The sequence below is a fragment of the Condylura cristata genome, unplaced genomic scaffold (genome assembly GCF_000260355.1).
Source record: "Condylura cristata isolate star-nosed mole 26May11 unplaced genomic scaffold, ConCri1.0 scaffold00002, whole genome shotgun sequence".
Classification (NCBI taxonomy): Eukaryota; Metazoa; Chordata; class Mammalia; order Eulipotyphla; family Talpidae; genus Condylura; species Condylura cristata.
The window spans coordinates 5827655-5834493 of NW_004567103.1; positions in this window are offsets into that span (position 1 = coordinate 5827655).

A 6839-nucleotide genomic window follows, 5' to 3' on the forward strand; every position below is an offset into this window, starting at 1 on the left:
ATTTATTTGTGCATACAGAACTGGGGTACAGGCCAGAGATGAGGAGGGTGAGAGAATTCACCAGGGACAGAGTGGGGAGCAGAACAGGCAGAACTGCTGAGGGGAGCAGCGGGCAGGTCAGGAGAGGTCTGCCCACCATGTGGTCTCTTCCGGGGCAGGTGGGGATCGAACTCATGCGGAAGTGGCTTGAGCTTCTTAGTGCAGTGCTTTAACCCGCTGAGCCACCAGGGAGGGCCAAGACAGTTTCTGATTTTTGAGGGAAATTAGAAGCTTGCAGCCTTCATTCATTCACTCATTCATTGGATGCTTACTGAGCACTGTGTCCCAGATTCTGGGGGGACTTAGCACTGCATAAGACAGAACCCCTAGTCTCCTGGCGTAGTGGGAGACAATATTACATACTAATAGAAACAGGTGGCGGGTGCCACCTGACCCGGGAAATGAAGCAGGGGAAGGCAACACGTTGAAGGCGAGGACATGGCCAGCTGCGCAGAGCAGGCCTAACAGAAGGTGAGATGGGGGACCCCAAGCTTGTCGAGTCCGAAATTACAGGGACGCTGGGGACTGCGGCCAAACAGGTTTCCGTCCTCCAGGTTCCCTTCCTTGATCAAATTGTGGCAGAATCAAGGATCTTGGATGCCCCAGTCGCTGGTAGAGAGCTTGAATCATCATCCTCGGAAGCCAGGGGAGAGCGGAAAGGTCTGGACTCTGGCAGGAAGAAACGCCCCATTCACCATGTCAATAGACTGTTGTTCTTGCCTGTTACTGAAAGGAGAAAGGGGACCTTCCCTTCTGGCTCGGGAAAGAAAGCAGTCCTGTGGGGAGAGAAAGCTAGTTTCCAGAAAAGAAACCCCAAGCTAAGCCTTGAGGGCCAAAAGGAAAATGGACCTACCCACCAGCTCTCCATCCCAAACAAGTCAGAGACATTTTTAAAGCGGGTCTCTTAAAAATTACCCAGCGCCTTCCTTTTTTTCTTTCTCACCAAATGCCAGCAGATTGGTAAGGGCCTGTTACACTTCCTGGGGTAGCCCAGCACGCGGGCTCTCTTGCACCCCATTGGAAGGTTGCAACTGTACCCCAACCCCACAGATGGGAGTGATCGCACAGAACTCACTGTTCTTATCCCCAGAGGGATGACGGGGGCTCCTGGGGCCCAGCCCCAGCCTGGAAGCCAAGCACATTTGTAGAGAAACTCTACTAACCAGGCTTTCGGCATTACCCTCCTCTCACAGACGGAGAAGCTAAGGCTCTGGTGTGGGGGACCTGGCCAAGTGAGGGGTGGCGGTTCACAGGCCAACGGTTTGATGTGGGGGCCCATGATTGCACCCCCACAGTCAGCATAACCCTATCTATTGGAAGTTCTGTACACCCACCCCACCCTCCATGAAAGCAGGCGATGCTGGGAACGGCTTATGCTCCTGGACTTCATCTACTGGGGTGGGGGAGCCCCTTGCACACCCTGAGATGTAACAGGACTTGCCGAGCCCCAGGATTCTGCTTTATGAGGATGCCATCTCACCCCAGAGCGTCAGGCTGTGCATGTGAGGCACCTGCTGTCTGCAGAAAAGTTATTCTGAGAAGGGAAATTACCTGAAAAGTTAAATACACCAACCTCCTCAAGGGAAAGTGTCCCACTGCTCATTTCGATCACCCCTGCTGTACAGATTAATTTTCCCCGAAGAGGCACAGATGTGCCCAGATGTGCCCAAAGCCACCTTGCAAAGCCCGCAGCAGAAGGGGAAGTCTGGGGAAATTCACAGAAACACTTACCCACAGTCATTTTCACTATAGAGATAACCCACTGCTTTGTTAGCAGTTACCATCCCAGCCCTGGGGCTATTAATGATTCAGAAAGTCAGAAATGATTCTCACCAGCCCCTAGCATAGGCGTAAGACCCGTAAGTCCCGTAAGTCCCGCTAGGATGACTACCCTATGCTCAGCCGCTAGCTCTTCCTTCCTCTTTGCTAGGGCGGGTGTGGCTAGTAAATCACCAAGTCTACCACAACTGGAGTTGAGCTGAAATTTGCTGGAAATTGCCTGCTAGTGAAGCCAGTGGAGACAGGGGCTTTGACAAGGAAGCTGCAGGCTGGTTGAAATCCCCTGAGGTCTGAGCAGTGCAGAGGCTGACAGCAACGTACCCTCCCTCCTCAGCCCCTACTGGTTTTTAATTGTTCTAAGTAAATATCTGGCAACATCCAGCTCAGTAGATTCTGCAGATGAAATACCCCAAACACGCCTAACTGGAGTAGCTTCCTGCTCATCTATGGTTTCCATGCCGAGGGGCCGGCGGAGGGCCTTTGCCCGAGTGTCTAGGAAGTGGTGGCGGGTTTCTTTGATCAGGCCCTCGTCCCTCTGTGCACCTGCGCAAGAAGAAACCACATGGGAGAGTTTCTGAGTCACTCGGTCTGGACCCCAGTGCCGGCTCTCTGCTCGGAGCTGGAGCAAGTCGCTTCTACTTCCTGAGCCTCCTTTTCCTTTCCCGTAAAGTGGGGGCAATCATGCCATGGACTCCAGAAGGCTGCCGCAAGGATGCAGAAAGCCCTTCGACAGACGCTGGTAAATAGTAAGCACACTGCAAGTGTGAACCATTGTGACCACATCCCCTCTCTTCCATGGAGCCACCTCCCTACCATCCAGCCAGTGCATGAGAAAGTGTGTGCAGGCATGTACGTGTGGGCACTGGCTGTCCGTGCACTTTTGTGTGTTTCCTAAGGTCCTAAGTTATCCAAAAGCACATGCTCAGGTTTTGTTGTTGTTGCCGTCCACCCAACTACCAACTCCTCAGAAACACAGAAGGTGACCTTATTTAGACACAGGGTTTTGGAAAAGTTAACTAGTTGGGGACCTCATGATAAAAGCATCCTGATTTAGGGCCCTTCCTGGTGGTGCAGTGGGTTAGGACGCAGCACTGCAAGGTAGCCACAGCCGCTTCATTGCGAGTTTGATCCCTGCCCAGGAGGTGAGCCACATGCAGACCTCTCCTGACTCCCCTCCCCCTCAACCCCGCTGCTCCCCTCAGCAGTGTACTTTGTCGATCTGCCTGTTCTGCTCCCCGCTCTGTCTCTGGTGAAGCCTCTCGCCGCCCCTAAGCCTCTGGCCTGTACCCCAGTTCTGTATGAATAAATAAATAAATCTTTTTTTTTTTCTTAAAGCATTCTGATTTAGAGACTGGCCCTAATTCAATTCACAAGAAGACAGGACACACACAGATGTGACGCCCGAGGCAAAGATGGGAGAAACGCTCCACCAGTCAGGGAAAGTCCAGGGCCACCAGGAACCGGAAGCAAAAGGAGATTCTTCCCTAGAACCTTCCTAGGGAGCCTGGCCCTGCCGAGCCTTTGATCCCAGAGTTCTGGTCTCCAGAACTGAGAGCATCCAGACCTGTGTGAAAATGCACAACCGCAGCCCTGGGTGACTAACACAGCCAGTGAGTGAAGCCCCAGTGTCCACCCCAGCCGGTGTCTGAGCCACACGGCCTCTCACTGTGCGCCATTAGACACCTACCCAGAGAATTTCATCAGTGAGTGGTAACCACACTGGTAGCTGTGGCTAAACCATTTTCGTGGCAGCGCCAGCCTTCTGGAATCTTGCTGGGAGCCTGGCAGCTGTGGACCATGTCAGGACCATGCTGTACAGTCCTGGGGGCCACGGGGACCTGTCACCCATGAGCAGTGCTTCTGATTTATACCCATTAAAAGACAAGGAAATACTCTAGCACCATGTCCACTGATTCATAGCGTGCAGGCTTTTAGAGTAATTTTAAGAACCCACTTCCTCTTTCTCAGGCCAGTTACATGTCATCTACTTTGTCATCGTCTACAAATCTGATTACTAGGGGTCCATTAATGTAATATGGGTCCACTCTCTGTAACGGATGTTGCCATTTGAAGAGGCTTTGCCTGCTCTTCCAGCTATGAGCATGGCTATGAAAAGGGATCTTCACATATAAAGTTTCAAATTGAAAGAATCTTCGAAAACCCCTAGGCCAAGGACTCTCAGCAGTTTGGGGGTGATAGCCTCCGTTGAGAATCTGAGCATAGCTGTTTAAGCTAGGAACAGAACACGTACACTCTCAGACTCGCCCTCGGGTTTAAAATCCCCTCCTGTTATAAATGAGAACAGAAAATTGTCTGAGGAAACCCAAAAATTGTCTGAAGAAGCTGGGGACAGAGTCAGAACAAGAATCCAGGTGGCCCGTGACCCACCCTCTCTCTGAGACTCTGATGCCTTGGTCTGACACCCCAGTTTGCCAACAAGGGAGATGAAGGTGGGGGTGAAGTATCTAGGGAAGAGCAGCCCCGGATAGAAGGAGTCAATGGTCAGAGGAGAGGGAGGGCCCAGAGTTGTCCCCTGGCCAGACGGTGCTGGAGCACCAGGGTGCTCCAGGGACGTGGTGCATCTCCAAGCCCCACCAAGGACAGGGCTAAAGAGAAAGAACTTTTCATAAAGTGACCAGGCCTTGGAAAATGCAGGGAGAAATTATTTTAAGTAGCAATCTTTGCATTTGTGAAAGAAGTTTATATAATGTCCTCTTCTGGCCTATTAAAAATAGAATTGCATCTCGCCTCCCTAAGATGGTTTCCGAGCAGACAGATGTGAAGGCAACAGACCCAGGTCAACTAGGGGCCCGAGCCCGGAACGGCCATTGCTCATCACAGGGAATCATTTCCAAACCCACACGAGGTGTGGCCCTGGCACCCTCCACAGCTCAGCTCTCCAGACATCATTACCCAGTTGGCAATGCACCTATTTGCCTCTTACGGAAAAATGACCATCCAATAACGCTTCTAGTCTGTTGTGATGGGCTGTGTCGCCGTGGTCCCATTAAAACTTGTGATGGCCACAAAAACACTGATTGAAAAAGATACCTGCACCCCCATGTTTATTGCTGCTTTATTTACAATTGGAAAAACATGGAAGCAGCCCAAATGCCCAAAAGTAGATGACTGGATAAAAAAGATGTGGTACAGGCCCTCCCTGGTGGCGCAGTGGGTTAAAGCACTGCACTAAGAAGCTTAAGCCACTTCCGCATGAGTTTGATCCCTGCCTGCCCCGGAGAAGATCCACATGGTGCGGCAGACTTCTTCTGACCCGCCCGCTGCTCCTCTCAGCAGTGTACTTCGTCAATCTGCCTGTTCTGCACCCTACTCTATCCCTGGTGAATCCTCTCACCCTCCGCATCTCTGGCCTATACCCTAGTTCTGTATGAATAAATAAATAAATCTTTAAAAAAACAAAAAAGAATGTGGTACATGTATACAATGGAATATTACTGAGCAACCAAAAAAGAGAAACACATGTCTTTTGCAGCAATTTGGATGGAGCTGGAAAACATCATGCTTAGTGAGATAAGCCAGAAAGAGAAAGAAAAATACCAGATGGTTTCACTCATAGCCGGAGTATAATGGACAGGCGAGAAAATAAAAAGAATAATGAACAACCATATACCAGAGACATTCTGTGGGGGTGGAGTGGGGAATGGGGTCAAAAACGGGGGGGTGGGGAGGGAAATGCACGGGATTATGGTGATGGCACACGGGTGACTTGGTGATGGGAAACCCGCGGGGATTACAATTGAGATGGGGAAAAAAATGTACAAAATGATGTAAAAATAAACTGTTATAAAATTTTAAAAAAACAAAAAACAAAAAAATCTTGTGATGGCTTTACTTGGTTCAGCGGGGGCCTAGAGACCTGTCTTTCTAGGCCAAAAATCTCTCTGAGGAGTTCTTCTAATAGCTGTGCTCCTGCTTCTCAGTCATGTGAAATGACTAAGAACCCTAAGCTTCCTGCTTATCCCTTACTTATGTCTACATAGGCAATGAAGACAGGTCTTCAGAAGTTTCCCGTCCAGTCTACTGCACACAGGTATTGTGTCTTGATTTTTTTATACCCTTTTTTGTTCAGTGATTTCTTTCTCGCTCTGACTATACCTCTAAGAAGGTGAGAGTTTGAGGAAGGGGGAAATGAACAGACACAGTCTAGGCTGCGTGGGGAAGTTCAAAGGCAACAGCAAGGCATCTGCGCCTCCTCACTCTGGAGAGCAGGGCCAAGCCAGGCAGCAGTTCCGCTGGTGAGACAGCCTCATGCTGGGTGCTGGGAGCTTCCTTTACTGAGCTGTGCTTGCATCAGCCAACATTCCGGAACTGCTTCTGGAGCTCTCCATCTTGTTTTTGACCGTGGCTTGTCATCTGTGATATCACCACACTGGCCCCCAAGAGAAATACCAGAGGAACATTAGGGAACACCATGTTCCTCCCTGGAGGGAGAGGTCTGTGTTGGAGAGAAGAGTGAGTTTCTGTGCAGGACATGGAGAGGGAGGCAGGGACTGCGCAGGTTTTGTGGGTCTAAGTCTAGTGGAAAACAAGGTTTCCATAAAACAAGGTTTCTGACGTGACTTTGGGAAGTCAGATGCTGCCCCTGCTTCCACACTCCACTGATTGATTCCCAATTTCTGGAGACGTCCTTGAAACAGTGACCATGTTCAAAGTCCTGCAACCACCCTCCACCCCCTCGCCCTCCTCTTCTTCCAGGCTCATCCTTCTGTTTGCTCACGGCTCTGGCCTTCTTGCCACATCTCAAGACAACTGGCTCCTGCCTTGCTTAAACCAGGTATTTGCTTGGCTACCTCCTTCTCTCATCTCACTTTCTCTCTAGCAGGGTCTAGCTGAGTGACGCTACTTAGTAAGAACACCCACTCGCCCCAAGCCCCCACACTCCATGTTACTGACTCCCCTTTACTTCTGTAGTTATTTTTTCCAGGGCATTTATGAGCAGCCTAAATATCACATTGCTCTTCCTTATCATGTTGACTACTGATTATCTAACTATCTCCCAA